At 45.5% G+C, this 17,945-nt stretch overlaps 1 protein-coding gene across 1 annotated transcript in view; it reads left to right on the forward strand.

The window, feature by feature from the left end:
• Positions 1–15,713, forward strand: part of LOC147443357 (uncharacterized) — a 51,051-nt gene extending 35,338 nt beyond the window's left edge. Inside the window, exon 4 of the mRNA XM_086529236.1 lies at positions 15,456–15,713. The gene's annotated coding sequence lies outside the window, so the exon portion shown is untranslated. The remainder of the gene's footprint in view (positions 1–15,455) is intronic.
• Positions 15,714–17,945: the final 2,232 nt, after the last annotated feature.

A 17,945-nucleotide genomic window follows, 5' to 3' on the forward strand; every position in this document is an offset into this window, starting at 1 on the left:
CGAAGGCTTATGTTTGAGTAGTTCTTTCTGGTTGACCACTGAAGCGTCGGAAGAAGATGTATGTATTGTCTAAGAAGTTGTTGGTTGACTCCGAGAAGGGGTTTGCATTTGCATTTGATCCAAGCGAGTGTGAATTGATGCGAGGCTTGATGAAATTGCTACCATCTCCTTTTTGAGAACTGCTATCAGATCCTTGGGTACAGGTGTATGCGACGTAGAGGCAAAATCTGGCTCCATCGCCGATTATGCAGCATCAGCTACTGGGAAAGAGGAGTGTGGGGAACCACCCAAAAACATCGAGAACAAGCGCGAGAGAATAATTGTTTCTTGTTGGGCTTTGCTTGTCTGCAAACCAGGCACCAAGGGGGTAGCGAAGTCATTGTAAATCTTAGGGTGGTTAATCGCCAGTATATATGGAGGGTTTTTTCGAATCTGCTGCCCACCGCATGCCTCTGATTCGTGAAGGCGACGAAGCGTGGACGCTAGGAGGCTGCTGGCTGGGCCAAAATGGTATGTTGGCTGGGAATTTCTTACGTGGCTTGGAAGGGGTTAAAACAATTGAAGCATTTTGTGTCCACACTACCTCTTAAAATTGGGCCAAAATTTTGGAATTGACCAGCCTATGTTAATAAACCTTGTGTGAAAAAATATCCAAGCGCTGGCTTATCAAAATAGAAGATAGTAGCGCAAAATCTCTACACTGGAACAAAAACCACGTGCAAGGCAGCCGCATACGTGACAGGAGAATGCCCACGAGCATGCAAAGAGATACCATGGGTGGCTAAGAAGTGTGCGCTGGCTGCCAACTTTGGGGCTGGTTATATTTTAATGGGTTTGAGTTAATTGGCCAATAGTTTAGCAAATTGGTCCCGCTCAGAAAAAGAAACTGGCCAATCTGATGTGAAATGTGCAACAGGCACATTCGATGAAAGAACTCCAGCGTGAGATTCTACAGCCAGCCACTGCCGCGAGAGGGGTGTCCCTTCATCAAGGGGCACACCGGTGGCATAAAGAAGTGCGGGTTGCGCGAGGGAGACCAGCCAGAAAGGAGCCACTGCGAATGTGCGCATGTGAGGGAGATTTCCACCATCAACACCATCTCTACATGGGTAAGAAGGCAATCCCCTATTTGCCACTCGGGTTGTGTGTGTGTATCCGGAAGAGGGTACGGATGCAGGTTTACATACGTAGGTTACACAGCGGCATCAAAATCCACCTTTCTTTGGCTTCCATACAACTGCGGGAAGGGCGGGAGAGGGGAGCGGCGAGGGTGAGAGGCTCACAACCTTCGGGTCCCGAGAAAAAATTGCTCTGATACCACTGTAAGGATTCTAGTCGCTAATCCTTAATCAAGTACTTAAACTCATGATTAAGACTTAAGAAACTGAAACTGAACTTAGAACAAGACTTAGAAGACTCTGTGTTTGATTGATTGATGACTTGTTGAAAACTGAGTACAATAGGCTCCTTATATAGGAGACGAAGAGACACAAATGAAAAGACACGTCTCATGGTGAAGAGACGCGACTTTTGATGTAAAGACACATCCTTTCGGCGAAGAGCTGCAACCATTGGGCGAAGAGTCGCACCCGTAGAGCGAAGGGGTGTGACCAGTCGTCGAAGGAGTGTGGCTTTTGGCGAAGAGGCACGTCTCTTGAGCGAAGGGTCGTGACCATCCAAGCGTAGGGGTTCACCTTGGCATGGCACTTGGCGTATCTGCAACTAGGAGTAGATGTAATGCTGTTAACATAGTCACAATCGTGACAGAAGGTAAGGAATGGAGTCTTCAAGTTTTAAGAATTATCATTCACCATAGCATCTGGTATCTGTTTAGAGACAAAGATTGTATTCCGTAAAGGCAGTGACGAGGCGAATTTTCCTGCCTGGGTCACGACCAAAGAAGGGGTTATGTGCTTGTTGGTTGTCACATAAGAACTGGAATCTTCTGAATCTTCAGCTTTCTCAGCGTGTATTAAGGCTTCCGATTGAGAAGAGGGAGGTCAAGGGAGCTGTTGCCTCTTAGACCTGTGAAGGATCGATCCTCTTGCACAAGGAAAGGTCCGAAAGGATCAACAAATTTTCGACTTTACCATCAACAGATAAGAAAGACTTAAATGTAGGGCATGGCTCGCAAGGGGGAACTTGTCCAGCGTGCGGCAGTCACGATCGAGTACTCAAGTAGGGTCGGATATATGTGCCACTAAGTAAGCCCATCTTGATATCACTGATGATCCTTTGGAAGCTTCATATTGCTGCTTTTGTTGCTGATGATTCCAATAAGAAGTAGGTTGCTTAGAATTGTAGCATTTCCAAGAATATTCATGTTGAGACTTTTGCTGCTCGCCCGAAGGTACTTTGTGTCTAGTTGTCTCTAAGAAACCATGCTTTGGGTGAGAAAATTTCGGTTCCGAAGGCTTATGTTTGAGTGGTATTCTGGTTGACCACTGAAGCATGTATTGTTCGAGAAGTTGTTGGTTGACTTCGAGAAGGGGTTTGCATTTGCATCTGATCCAAGCGAGTGTGAATCGATGCGAGGCTTGATGAAATTGCTGCCATCTCCTTTTTGAAAATTGCTATCGGATCTTCAGTAGTATATTGTCGTCGCCATCTTGTCTCCATCACCGATTATGTAGCAATAGCTATTGGGAGAAGAGAGTGTGCTGAACCATTGTTGGGCTTTGCTTGATTGCAAACCAGGGGCACAGATGATGGTGAAGCCATTCTTTACGCCATAGGTGGTCAATCGACAAGAGCAAAGGGTGGGGTTGGCGAAAATATTGAACCCACACGATGATGCTGAATTCTGTACGTTGGAAGGGCTGAATTCGTGGGTTTTTTTTTATATTAAAATATGCAGTCGTTGCCCAAATGAACCCATGGCCAAACTTGTATAAAAATTTGGTCCTGCTCTATTAACTTGCCCGGCCACCCATCATGTGAAGTGTGCAATAGGCACCAGCGTAGGAAAATCACCAGCGAAAGACAATCCCAAAGCGCACGTAGACTTCAGCAAACAAAACACCAATGATCAGCAATTCAAAAATCTGGACCAAAAAGGTGTATGCAGAAGGTGCAATCACAAGCAATCACCAGCGAAGGGGTCCGAGAGGGTGCGATCTTCTGCAGGGGGTACGAGACTTTGGGCAGCCACCAGCGGGTAGAGGTGCCAAGAGGTGAGAGGGTGTGTCCCTTCACCAAGGGGTGTGTGCCCCTTCACCAAGGAAGGCAACACATGAAGAGGCATGCGCGGAACGAGCACCTGCTGTTGGGCCACACCTGTAGAGAATCAACAAGCACGTGAGCCCAAGCTTCGAGTAAGAGATGCACGTCATCTTTTTGCAAGGCAATGTTTGCTTCGGGAGCGGGTGAGGTTAAGTACGCCGGCTAGTATCCATTAAGAAAGCCCACCTTTCTTCTACTTCCAAACTACTGCGGGAAGAGGGGGAGAGGGTAGTGGCGAGGGTGAGAGGCTCACAACCTTCGGGTCTCGGGAAAAAATTTACTCTGATACCATTGTAAGGATTCTAGGTTCTAATCCTTAATTAAGTACTTAAACTCATGATTAAGACTTAAGAAACTGAACTCAGATACAAGACTTAGAAGACTCTGTGTTTGATTCCTTCAAAGTGGGATACAAGGGCTCCTTATATAGGAGACGAAGAGACATAAATGAAAAGACACGTCTCTTGGTGAAGAGACATGACTTTAGACGTAAAGACACATCCTTTCGGCGAAGAGTTGCAAGCATTGGTCGAAGGGACATGACTGGTCGTTGAAGGAGTGCGGTTGTTGGTGAAGAGGCACGTCTCTTGGGCGAAGGGTCGTGACCATCCAAGCGTAGGGGTTCTGCTTGGCATGGCACTTCGCATATCTGCATCAATGAGTAAGTATGTAATGTAACTAAGTGACAAACGTGATATCCTCCGAAGGCCCCACTCTCTATGGCAATAGTGGTCTACTATTGATTGCACAAATCTCTACAATGCTTTGGACTTGCCGACGATGTCGACGACGACGAGACGGGCGGAAATCTGAAAACGCTAAGGGCTGAAATCGCAAATCTTTATCTGCTGAATTCTAACTCTATGTCGATGACGACGATGTGACGACGACACACTGAAAACGCAGATGCTGAAATCTGCTTTTTCCAGGCTGAATTTGCAAACTTCGACTGATCTAACCGTGCGGCGAGGATCTGCTGTAGGAAGGGGAGATTTGCGAGGTTTGGGTCTTGCGGTGCGGAGTCTGACTGTTGTAAATGCAAAACGCTGATGCAAGGGGTGAGATACGCAAGGTTTGGGATCTGCGGTGCGGTTTTTGACTGCTGTAAATGCAAAACGCTGATGCAAGGGGTGTTCTACCATCGGGAATCTGCAAAAACGCTAAGGGTTCTGCTGCTCTCAAAAGCGCTAGGGCTGATTTTGCTGCTCTGCTAATGCTAGGGCTGATCTGTGATCTGCTGTCGCCAGGCTGCTGCAAATGCAAAACGCTAGGCTGATTTGCAAAGCTGAAAACGCTGGGCTGGTTCTTGATGAAAATGCTAGGGTTGTTGCAACAGAAAACGCTAGGGAAGTTTGCTCCAAAAACGCTAGGGAAGTCTTGTTGGGAAGTCTTACTGAGAAGGTGCCTGTTGAATATTCGCCTCTCTTTTGCCAGAAAGTGCAAGCGCTAGGGTTTCTTGTATACTTGCTTAGGCAATTTGCCCTACCCAGCTCCCAACAAAAGTCACTTAAAAATAATAAGTGAAAAATGGCTAAAATAGAAAAAATAGCTCTATGAATTTTAAAAATGCTCCTGATGAGTTTTGACTGTAATCCAATGGTCATGGTGTGTGCAACCAGAGGATATGCATCTATTCTAAGTGCCTGGACATGCACGGTCTGCGAACAGACTCACAAAAGTGCCAGAACACTTCCTAAGCTAGGCTGACTGAACTGGACTGAACCCTTGTCAAGAGGTAGCTTGTCCACATACACATAAGGTTAGATGTGCACGTGACAACTGGATTTATTGAAGTCTTACATTTCGGATCAGAAGACTCAATGGGAAAAGTTTTTGCCTTTGGTGGAATTTGCCTACAATAACGATTCACTCTTCGACGAGGAAGGCGCCATTTGAGATTATTGAAGGTTCCACCCTTCTTAAGCACGAAAGATAAGATTTTTGAAGCCGACCAATACACGAGGGACTTGGACACTGCTTTTGCCAAGGTCCGGGAGGAATCTCAGAAAAGACACAAAAAGGCAGCAGATTGACACTGTCGCGATTTGAAATTAAAGGAGAACGATTGGGTGCTCTTACGTTTTGAGCAAGCACGCTTAAGAAAGAAAAAGGGAAAGAAGCGGCTTTATCCAAAGCTTAGCATTAGATACTATGGACCTTTTGAAATAAAAGAAAAGATAAATGATGTCTCCTTTAGACTAAAGCTGCCTGATACTGGGAGAATTCACAATGCTTTTCATGCGAGTCTCTTGAAGCCTTTTAAAGGCGATGTGCCTGATGATGGGGGGCCAGATGAGCAACCCGAAGTGGAGGAAAGCGAGGAGATACTTGTTTCAGAATAGATATTGGCACATAAAGATAGAAAGATAAAAGGTTAAGTGATGAGGCGGTTCTTGGTTAAATTCAAGAACTATCCCGCATTGGATGCGAAGTGGATGGAGGAGGAGGATGTCACGTGACACATCCCAACCCTATGTGTCCGTGGACAAGCTACACCACAGCAGGGTTCAGTCAGTCTAGTCAGTTTAGATTAGGAGCGATCTGGCACTTTTGTGAGTCTATTCGTAGACCGTGCATGCCCAGTCACTTAGCAATAGATGCATATCCTCCGGTTGCACACAACATGATCATCAACATTCCCTTCAGAATCCATCAGGTTCAGTCAGGGGAATTTCCCAGTACATTTAGCCTATTTGCCCTATTTTTGGTTATTTTCACTTACAAAAGTAGGTAGGGCAATTTTGCTAAGTTAATATATAAGCAAACCCAAGTTAGCACTTTCTGGCAGAAGAGGCAGTAGGAGCTTTCCGCTCAACATGCAACTTCTCAGCAGTACCCCCCCTTAGCACCCCCTACAGTTAGCATCGCCATCCATCTCCATTCCCTTGGCGTTTTTCCCCTACAGCCCAGTATCGCCATCAAGACCCATTTGCCTGGCGTTTTCTCCTTAGCCACTTCAGCCCATGCAGCATTTTTGGCTCAGCAGCATCAAGCATTTACTAACGCTAGCAGATACCTGCAACTTCAGCGTTTTTTTCAGCATTGGTCACTAGCAGAATCCAACGTTTTTCTTCAGTCCTTCGGCCTTGGAAACACAGTCATTGACAGGGTTTTACAGCAGAGAATTCAGCGCTAATTTGCAGCCCTCAGACCCTGCAAAACTTCAGCGTTTTCAGCCTGCAACAGCGACCTAAAACGCAGCCTTGACCCTGGTTTTTTCAGCGTTTTTTTATTCAGCCCTAAATCCCTTGCCCAACCAGGGATTGTCAGCCATGTGAAGCACCCCCAAGATCACCCCGAACCTTAGCATTTCTCCCATTTTGGACAGCAGATAGAAGAAGACCAATTTCAGCCCCAAAGTCATTATCGTCGTCATCGACATAGACCCCATTGCATCAATCCATTGCATACGCATTGTACACCTTTGTGCAATCAAAGTAGACCACTCTCGCCGACGAGAGTGGGGCCTTCGGAGGAGGGTTTTACAACCTCTCGGGTGTCGTATCTCTTCTCTCTCCTTCTCTCAGTCTCATTCACTTGCACGCACAATATCCACTCACTTAGTTCGTGATCATAGCACTCTCCATAAGACGGAAGGCTCTCTCATCAATAATAAAGAAATACCGAAAGGGGCGCCAGCATTTGGGGCCAGTGCTCTCTTGGGGTGGAACTTCGCCACTCCCCATCTCGTGTCGTGCATCTCTTTCAGGTCAGTCGCTATTTGAAGTGCTTAAAGTTGTTTAGGTTCTTTTCTATTGGCACGTGGTGCCCGTCTTGTGACAGATCTGCCACGTCATCAGTTGGTTGCGTATCTTTTGGTGTGTGTGTGTGTGTATGCGGGTCCTGCTTCATCTTCTGTTGCTTCTGCTTCTTCACTTAAGGTTTAGGCCCCTTGGCCGGGATCTGCAAGTTGACTCCATTCTTCAGGGCTTGACACGTCAGCAGTTTGTGACACGTTGGCCCCAAAGACTTGCGTCCCTTTCAATATTTCTTTATTACTGATTTGCGAAAGTACAACTCCCGTTGGGGCCAGAGGTTCAAGCTCTACGTCCAGGTTCTGAAAGAATGGCCCTAGGGGCACTTTTACAACATCTTATCCCAAAAGCAACTGATCCAAAAGCTAGCGCTAAAAATTGCCCAGATCACTCAGTGTGTATTTTGTCTGTATAGTTGCCACGTCATCACATCGCGCAAATTGCGGAATTTCCGTATAGCTGCTATCACATCATTAGTCAGCACAATTCTTGTGCATCTATCCAGCTACCACGTCATTGACTTGTCATACCAGCATTGACACTAGATTGATGTATTAGATTTAACGACGTGATTAGACATGGTTTAGTAGGGCATGCTTTGTTGAACAAGATCTTCTACATCACAATCCTCAAACAGTAATCAAAATCGAGAAAGGTCTTGGTCCGAATGCGAAAGAAATGATCGCAGTGATTTTTGGCACAATGCTTCATGAAGCCTCTTCATCGGGACATGAAGCCTCTTCATCGGCTCCCTCCGCCTCCCAACCGAGCCGCCTAAGACCATGTACAATTTGTTTTTGTCAAGTGCAGCAGAATTGAAATGGTGAAGATCTAGTTTTACACTTTCGCAAATCCTTTTCTTTCTTTCCTTGCGTTAGTGATTCCTTTTAGCTTGAATGATCGTTCCTTTTACTTTTCCCTGAAGAGAGGGAAGGCGAGAATGCAGTAGAGATGTGTAGAGGGAGAGAGAAAGAGAGAGAGACGGAGAGCGACACCCGATGGGGCCGATGGGCCCCAAGCGACCTAAAGACAGTAAAATAAAACAGGAACGCGCGCGCACACTCACAGTCTTTCACGTAAAGTGTTGATGATGCGGCAGCCTGTATGAACGTCTGTAAAATGCGTTGGCTGTACGGATTTCTTGCTCTTACGTTGGCAGCTGTTAGCGCCAATTTTTGATGCCAGATGCTTTTGAGTTTGAAGCTTTTCATGGAACTGCTTTTCATAGGCCAAGCGCCTTTAAATATGTTCCATGGGCTCATTCTCTGGTATGCTTCTGGGTGAAAGTGTAGAGCGCGAGTACCGACATTGTATTGAGTTCAAGCAATATAAAGAAATACCGAAAGGGGCGCTGAGGTTTGGGGCCAGTGCTCTCTTGGGGTGGAACTTCCTCGTGTGTGTTGCATCTTTTTTAGTTTTGTGTTATTTGAAGTGCTTAAAGTTGTTTAGATTATTCTTTTCTGTTGGCACATGGTGCCCGTCCCCGTGACATACACACAATGCAATACCTCCAAGTGCAAAATCTACTGACTCGAATGATGACTATCGCCTCGGTAACTCCTCAAAACGAGGCACCTCCGGGGCTGATTTGATGCACCATTGGATCCTTCTTGATGAGAGATTGCAAATGGCCACCAAGGGGCTGATTTGCACTCTTGATGTGAGAGGAATGAAGGGCTGAAAACGTAGACCTCGACGAGGCTGATGATGGACAGCAATGAAGCACTCAATGCCGGCGAGGGAATGGGCGAGGGGAGGCTCGATGGGCTGCTCAAGTACCGGACCACAATGGGAAGCACGCGAATGCAGTTTCGAGCTGTGTTCTGGCGAGATGGAATGGGCTGAAAACCTGAAAACGTTGGTTGATCTGCTGGGAACCTGCAATGCTAGGGCAGATCTTGTGAAGAAACACCAAAACACTTGGAGGATTTTTAGACACTCCTATCTAGGAAGAAGGGGAAAACTGACTGTGGAAGTCGATGAAGCATGTCCACGTGGCACACAGAGCCATGTGCACGTGACAGTTTTGGTCCGCACAAGTGGTATAAATGCGTGAAGCATCTTAACTCTTCCAATACTTGCAAAAATAGAGTTATGTCGAGATAGAGAATGTCACAAAAGTGATGTGATGTGGCATGGCCTAAAGGATAGAGCCCGAACAGAATGGGGTCAAAACCCTTGCGAAAGAGGTAGAAGAAGTTTTACCAGACCTAACCTATCCCAACTATGGAACTCACCCCAAGGGCCTAAAACCTTTTTAAAAACAAAGCTAGGGCCCAAAAAATGCGTGCAGACTGATGAGGTGGCAGATGTGCAGATGTTAGGTGCAGCGGAATGAATGTTGTATTTTCTCAAGATTAGTGATCTTTATTGCTCAAGGTTTCTTTTTAGTTCTTAGGGAAAGAGAGCTTTCCGTCTTGTAGAGTGCTGTGGTCACGAACAAAGTGAGTGGATATTGTGCGTGCAAGTGAATGAGATTGAGAGGAGGAGAGAGAAGAGATACGACACCCGAGAGGTTGTAAAACCCTCCTCCGAAGGCCCGACTCTCGTCGACGAGAGTGGTCTATTCTTTGATTGCACGAAAGAGTACAATGCGTATGCAATGGGACTATGCCGATGACGACGACGACTTGATGGCTGAAATCTGTAGGCTTCTAATCGCTGAATTCGGTGGCTGTTTCGAGGCTGAAAATGACTGTTTTTTTGCTGTGGTTATGGCTGAAAATGATCTCTTCCTTCGGGGTTCATGCTGCAGATGAAAACACTGATGCTTTGTACCTGCTGAGCTGCGTTTCAGGGCAGATCTGCACCTGCTGAAAACGCTGCCAATGATGAGGAACACCTGCTGAAAAACGCTGGTCTAGAGGGCTGAAATCGCTGATGATCTGCTGGCAAAAACGCTGGGATGGGCAGCAAGGTCTAGCGTTAGTGCTTGATGAGAAAACGCTGAAGAGACTTGCTATGATGGGGCTGATCTGCATGTGGTAAAAACGCCAGGCAAGGTTGGTTGTTGGCGATGCTGGATCTAGGGATTGTGGGAGGAAACGCCAGGCATGGGAGGTGGATGGCGATGGGTCGTAAGGGGAGGTACTGCTGAGAAGTTGCTTGTTGAGTGGGAAGCTCCTGCTGCCTCTTTTGCCATTTAGTGCTAACTTGGGTTTGCTTATATAGAAACTTAGCAAAATTGCCCTACCTACTATTGTATGAAAGTCACTTAAAAATAATAGGTGAAAATTCCAATAAATAGGAAAATAGGCTAAATGCCCTCTAACTGATGCGAATGGATTTTGATGGGAATTCCGATGATCATGCTGTGTGCAACCGGAGGATATACATCTATGCTAAGTGACTAGGCGTGCACGGTCTACGAATAGACTCACAAAAGTGCCAGATCACTACTAATCTAGACTTGACTGAACTGATTGAACCCTGCTGTGGTGTAGCTTGTCCATGGACACATAGGGTTGGGATGTGTCACGTGACAGCAAATAACAGCATTAGCGATAACAGCATTCCTGGCTTGCTTCTTCTCTTAGCACCACGAGAGGTGGTGTTGAGAGAAGGTCTCGACGATGATTTGGACCTATGCTGGAATCGAGGTCGCTTCCTCGAAGTGCTCTCGCTGGATTGTTGATCTAAACTTCTTTTCTTCTCATGATTGGCTCCATTTTTCAAATGGAACGTTCTGGCGTTTGCGTGAACGGAATTTGAATTTTACTTGGTGCGTCTTCATGTTGTGCATTTGAGCTGGAGGAATCCACGGCGAAATCCGGTAGAAAACTGGAAGTTTCTTTCGAAAACGGGCCTTTTTCACGCTTTTCGGTCGCAAAAATTAAACTCTAGGAAGCTCACCGTGTCAGTGTGAGCATTCAAAGGCGGGCAAGTGGCGGGAGTGCGTGAGCGCGAGCAGATGGGAGAGAAGCAAGAGAGTCAAAAATTGAGTTTTTTTTGAAGTTTGAAGTCCTTGTAAGTGACTTTTTAAATAAGTGCAGGTTTCAAACTTCGCTTAAAAAGGTCCTTGGCCAAATTAAAACAAAGGCCGCTTAATAAAACTCAACGCAAGGGAGCGAAGTAGCGTAAAATAATAACAAAGAAGTAGCTATTTGCAACTGCGTGGAGGGACGCGTGAAAAGAAAAATGCTTGTGTGTGCACACTCGTGCCGGACAAACGATATGCGCTTAGAGCCAATGTCCATCCACATTGGAAGCCAACAAGGCCAATGCTTTCTCTTGTCTGCAGACCCACAACGTAGACTCCAGAGTCCATGCTAAGCTAAGAGAGGTAACACACACCCAGACATAGTGTTAGATTCACCATTTTTTAACAGATTGGTCTCATAGGTCATTTTGGCCTTTTGAAGACGTTAATATAACATTTCATTTCATTTCTCTGTGTGTGTGTGTGTGTGTGTGTGTGTGTAGCTTTTGTTACTTCATTATATTTTGTACCCAGACATTATATTAGATCCACCAAGATTGTATCAGTTTGGTCTCATAGGTCATTTTGGCCTTTTGAAGACTTTTAATATAACATTTCATTTCACTTCATTTCTCTTTGTGCTTTGCACAGAAGAAGAATACAGAGAGAGATTAAGAAAGATATTGTATGCTGAATTTAATTATAAATTAGTAAATCAATTAGTAATTCTTTGATTTTCATCGCAAAATTAATAAAAAAGCTTCTGATTTTCAGCATTCCCATTTGTTAAATTGCTGATTTTTTTTCAAAAATCAGCAAAAGAACATTAATTTTCACTTGCACACATGCTCACGAGAAGAAAAACAAACAATTTCAGCCATTAGTCATTAAAAATTACGCAAAATTGAGGTTTTCCGACTTGAACCGATCTATAGGTGTGCACATGGTCCATCTTGTAGCCAAGTCGACTCTGTACCATGAAACGAACAATTGGAGAGGATCTCCCGGCTAGATAAACCGCCTATAGACGCTCGTCCGACGAACCACCTGACCATAGCCACCATCCGACAACACCCCCTTGTTGGGCAGCGTTCGAGGATGTAGGCGTGCACTTGTAAGACCGAGTGTCCGTTGGGCACCTGTCATCACCTCCTCGAGGTGACCTCGCACACTTCTAGTCTCACGGGCTAACCATTGGCACTCTGCTAGCGGGGCATTGGGGGTCGATAACTACAAATGAGGCCTTGGCCTCCCTTTATTTAAGTGGTTGGCCACATTGATCGGGTTAACACTACGTCTGCCCGGACATCGGACGCCCATCCCGACGGTGTCTTCAAACCAAATCGCCTCTCTTGTAAGCGAGACATAACAGAAAGTTTGGACGTGATGTGTTCACAGTTTACGAACGGGGATTTTTGGACGTAGTGTGGTCTACAATTCAATTTTCCATGAGGTCTTCAAAAGGCCAAAATGACTTATGAGACCAATCCGTTACAAAACTGGTGAATCTAATACCATGCGATTTGAGAGAGAGAGAGAGAGAGAGAGAGAGAGAGAGAGAGAGAGAGAGAGAGAGAGAGAGAGAGAGATGAAATGAAATGTCGAGCTATGAGACCAGAGAGTTACACTATGTTGAATCTGATACAAGGTTTGGATAAAAAGAAAGAAAGAAGCTAACTAAACAGAAACACTACTAGAGCTTTTAAAGGTGGGTATCAAGAGCTTGAGAGGTTCATATACCAAAAGTGGGTGTGCATCTCATAGAACAAATACAAAATGGTGGATATGTGTATAGAGATGGCTCATATCGGTGGCAGCCCGATCGTGTCGGAGTCCTCCATGGTGAGAGTCTACGCAGGTTTCCAATATAGATCTAATCCTCTTCTTCAACCTCCTCCGTGGCTGCACGGTCGTGTCAAAGTCCTCCATGGTGAGAGTCTGTGCAGTTACTGAAACTCCAATAGATAGAGGCCAAGACATCTCTGATCCTGGTATCTCATAACTCTAGAAGAGGCCCAACACCCTCCCTAAAGAGGCAGTGAAAGCGGCCACATATCTCTTAGTATGTCGTACAATGGCATATATAGCATAGTTACCGGGGAACGCGCCCTAGCCCCCGTTCCGGCGTTCTGGGGGGCAGTTCCCTTCCCGAACGTTCCGGAACGTCCCGGAATGTCTGACGTTCCGGGTGGCCAATGCAAACCGGAACGGCCGTTCCGAAACGCCCCCGGACCATTCCGGAATGCCCCTGGAACGGCCAACGGCTACAAACAAATTTGGCAAAAATTGAAGTAAATGTTTGGGCTTCTTTTGAAAGTGTGCAAGGCCTCAAGGACTCATAAAATGCACTCCCCTCCCCCTTTCTCTTCACAAGCTAATCCTCAAGGCTCAAGCTCTCTCCCTCTCACTCTCAAGATCTCTCCCTCTCAAGACTCACTCTCTCAAGGCTCAAGGCTTCAAGCCTTCAAGCTCTCTTCCTCTCCCTCCCACTCTCTCAAATCTCTCCCTCTCCATCTCACTCTCTCTCTCTCTCTCTCTCATCATCTAGTCATAGCAAGGTTGAATGGTCTTCAAAACGAGTTTTTTGTGAGTATTAGAGTGAAAGCACTCTAATACTCCTTGTATTTAAACACAAGGAGCTAAAAATTGCACTATTTGGGTGTTTTTTATACCTCCCGTTCCGCGACGTTCCCGTTCCGGACCCCTAGCCGTTCCCCTGTTCCGCGGGGATCCCGTTGCCGTTCCCGTTCCGCGTTCCGGGTAACTATGATATATAGTGAAGCTGTGTCTCTGGCCTCAACTCAGGTGCCTTGATATCGGCCAGTCTCAATCTCCAACTGATGTGACGATGTCCGAATTTGTCCAATAGCACATTGTAATCCGTGGGACGGGTGAGTGTCCATGTAGGCAAGCCTAGATAAGAACCCATTCTCTGTGAGCTGGAGAAAATGCTCTCTATATGTAGTCATCTTTGTGCGTAGCTCTTGTATAGGTTGTATCCATGTCCTCTGCTTATCCAACTGAAACAAATCGTGTCGTATAAGTCTAGTGACTTCCCTTTGTGTGTGAGAGAGAGAGGGTGCATCTATATAATACTGAAAGGGAAGGAGCGTGTACATAGAGAAACCATGTAGCTCAAACCATGCTGCCATTTGTGCATACCAACATGATGTATCTCTGTGTGCTATCAAGTGCCGGGAGGACTCCTGGCCAACCGAGCAGAATGATCTCGTGGGAGCTCCCATAAGCTGTGTATGAATGCCACTGATCTCGTAAGAGCCTTAACTTCCAAAGGAGGGGCAGCCAACTCTACTTGGATGATCGCATGGGGAACCGAGGCAATAGCCTCGATCATCTTGGAGATCATGGAGATAAGTGGCCTCTTCATGTGTCGCCACCCATTTGTACGTCCATGCTGACGACTATGATGATCTACTGAGCGTCTCTATATCTGCACTCCATATAGCATAGCTGAGGCAACCAGAGTATTAAAAAGCCATAGCTTATTCACTATACCTGTGAACCCATCCTCTTCAAACCTCCAAAGCTGCATATGGTCTAGTCAGTCTGCTCTCCTCATGGAGAAAATCGGGCCACTAAAAACCACCCCAAGGTAAGTGTACATATCTGTATACTCCACTTGGTCTTGTCCATAAGTAAAACTGGGTGCTGTTCGCCTAACCCAGTGCGCTTGAGTATTGAATATCATAGCCTTGGTCTTCACAAGGTTAACAAAGATACCAGTATTCTGCGCAAATGTGTGTAAAGCATCAAGATGATGTTGCATCCCCTCAGGTGAATCTGGAATAAGCACAATATCATCTGCATACAACAATAAAGATATCCACATCCTTGTCAACTATGCTCCTCTGTCACCCTCCCTCTCTATGTAGTGTAAAGCCTCATCCCCCCCCAACCCACAACACACATTTGAAGAAGAAAAGAATTTTTAACGTCGTGGGAAACAACCCCAAGAGACCTCAAAGATCTATCCGACGAGAGTTGAACTCAAGACTTGTTATTCAAGAGGGAAATGGCATAACCAATCTACCACACTTGGGTGATAGAAAGGCTATACCATTTTCCTCTTTTTATTAACACAGACTCTCACACACCTACACATACACACCCAAGAAGAAGAGAATTTTTAACGTCGTGGGAAACTATCCCAAGGGACCTCGAAGATCTATCCGACAAGAGTTGAACTCAAGACTTGTTATTCAAGAGGGAAATGGCATAACCAATCTACCACACTTGGGTGATAGAAAGGTTATACCATTTTCCTCTTTGAGAGAGAGAGAGAGAGTGTGTATCACCCATCTTTTGTAACTTTGTATTACTGGTAGTTTCTCCCCTATGGTGTGTGGATGTTGAATAGCTCAGGGGTTTTTTCACTATCAGATCCGTTATATTCTGTGTGCCTTCGGGCTGATGTAATGCCTTTGGGCCCTTAATATGATTACGTAATACAAAAGGGTATCAAGCCCCCCGGGCCCCTTCTTGAGAGAGAGAGAGAGAGAGAGAGAGAGAGAGAGAGAAAGAGAGATTTCTCACTGCAGGTTTTTGGTCGCATGGGAAAATTGTCCAGTTAACAGTTTTGCTGACATGATTATTTCCCCCCTTAAGCGTCGGTGTTATTGCTCAGCAATGATGGCATCGATCAGAGTACGAATTAGTGATCTCCCTAGTTTGGGCAAATTAGTTCAAAGAAAGGGACATAGATACCCTTTAGTTAGAGGAAACTATTTTTTGAAGCTATGCCGAAACATTTGTACATCGAGATGTTATTTCTTGTATAATCATAATGCTTTAAGCAATGTGTACTTGTCACAAAGCTAACATATTGGGCTTGATTTGAAAACACCCGTCTTTTGGGCACTGTGCACTTTGGCTTGTTTGTGATGTATCTAGGAGGGGATGTTACCTTACTCGAATAGGATCCCGGCAATGCTACTGTCCAAGGGAGAGGTAACTTGATCTCATACTACAAGAGATCTTTGTGTGGAGCATGCATCTTTTGTCGTCATCGAGCAAAGACCTTGATTTCAAAGTCCTGCAATGTATCTTCTTAGCTCAAAGTGCTTCATGTTTCAGTCTTGAGGAAGTAAATCAAGGCAAACCCTCTTTTCTTTGGTGATCTTTATCGCGTGGGTGCTCAGCTCAGATGTGTCTGTCCATGGTGTTGGGGCTTATATTGCCATGAGCAAAACTGACAGCTTGTCGTCAATGTTTATGATTTGACTCGAGTGTGAAGGTAGGTCTGTGCACCCATTGCAAGTGAATGTGATAAGTACTCAAGTGTCCATGTCTGAGCACATCGCATATCTCTTTTGGATCCAGATTTTTATGATGCCGTGTGTACACAAATTGTGAATGCTTGCTTGGTAAGTGAGGGCTGAAACAGGTACTGAGATTTGGAAGTTGAAAGCCTCCAAGGTTTTAAGAAAAGTACTGCATAAAAAGGGCTACTACTAAGGGAAATTGCTTGTATACTTGAGGAGTTTTTTGGAAATCATGTTTCATCATACAATCCCCTCATTCTGCTACTTGTAACCACTGTGGTCCAGTTTGTCTAGAACCACTGCGTACAGGGGAAATTCATGATCTGCTCTCCCTTGGCTCTTTTAACCGTCTCAATATCTCAGTCTGCTCCTTTCCTTGTATGTTTTTCCCATGGGAAAGGAAGTAGGGAGAACTCATGTATATCCATGTATTACAATTGTACATTGGTGCACATTCTACCCACAAGGGGCCATACCATGGGAACAACTTTCCCAATGGGGAGGTGGGTAGCACCCATTGATCAAAGCTCTCGAGCCTCAAACCCTCGACCTTGGGGTTAGATCACACCAACTTAGGTACACTCTTTGGGTGAGGTGCCCCTTTTTAGCTTTGCTAATTGTCTCTAACACCTTGACATCTCTGGTCTTTATGAGAGTCTTTTCTATGGAAGCTCTGTCATGCTGTGAATAAAGTACACTGTCTGGAATAGGGCTTCCACTAGCATAGGCGGGGCCACCAGCTGTGGTCAAGGGACGTCATGTGGAGTCTAGAGTTGGTGGACATTGATAGAGAGACCACCCAAAACTCGCACAATTGCTTTTGGTGAGTCTCCCAAAAGCATAATCTGAGAAATTGAGGCAAGTTTTCTATTTTCCTCTAAACCCATGGAAGGTTTGTCCTTTCCCTCTTGCCCTCAATTGGCATTTTTGAGTTTCAAAGTAGCACAATTCTAAGTTGACACACCTTTCTTGAACATTGGAGTTGTTTAGGAAAAATCATTTTACTAACCTCAACACAATTCCTGTTTATGCATTTTGGCCTCCTAAATAACACGTTTAAGAGGAAGCATGCCATTTCTTTCTCCACCATACAAAATGGACGGCAATGACATTAAGATTATTGTAGGTCTCTTCGATTATAGGTACGTCTGTCGAGAGCACAAAGTGGCCGTGCTCCTACCGGCTGGCACACGCTGATTTGGCACACTCTTTTGCTGGCTGTTTGCTGAGAAAGTCCACAGCCTACCTCTTCTGGCGGGCTAGTGAATGCATTGTAACACAACCCTTGTTGGCGTAATCTGGTTCTCCCACCAACAATGGTGTTTTTCTTGTCTCATTTGTCCGGCTCGGCTGTCAATATGCTCAATCATCTGGAGTTTAGTCGACCAGCAGGTAGCAAACACTGAACAAGCCGGGCTACAACAAGAGAGGTAAAGGAATAGGACGAGGTGCATGTCTAGAAGTACTTGAAGTTGCGGAAATGACAATGCAATCAAAAGATGTACAATATTCAAAGGCAGAATACATGTGATCAAGGAAATTACCAAGATAGGGAACATCAACGTTGTGGAAAGTTTTGTAAAAGGAAGCAAGTAACAATGGGAAGATGTAGGCAAGACCACCTTGAGCTTATGCACGGTGGATGAGTTGAAGACCAAGCTTGATCCAATGGCTGATAAGTGTGTGCTTATAAGTTACTCTCTTGAGCAAGAAGGGCACGAAGGTCATGACCTTTTTATGACATGTCACGTGAGGGTGAGTAGGGGT

This window comes from Adiantum capillus-veneris, chromosome 14 (genome assembly GCF_014529385.1).
Source record: "Adiantum capillus-veneris isolate H3 chromosome 14, ASM1452938v2, whole genome shotgun sequence".
Taxonomy (NCBI): Eukaryota; Viridiplantae; Streptophyta; class Polypodiopsida; order Polypodiales; family Pteridaceae; genus Adiantum; species Adiantum capillus-veneris.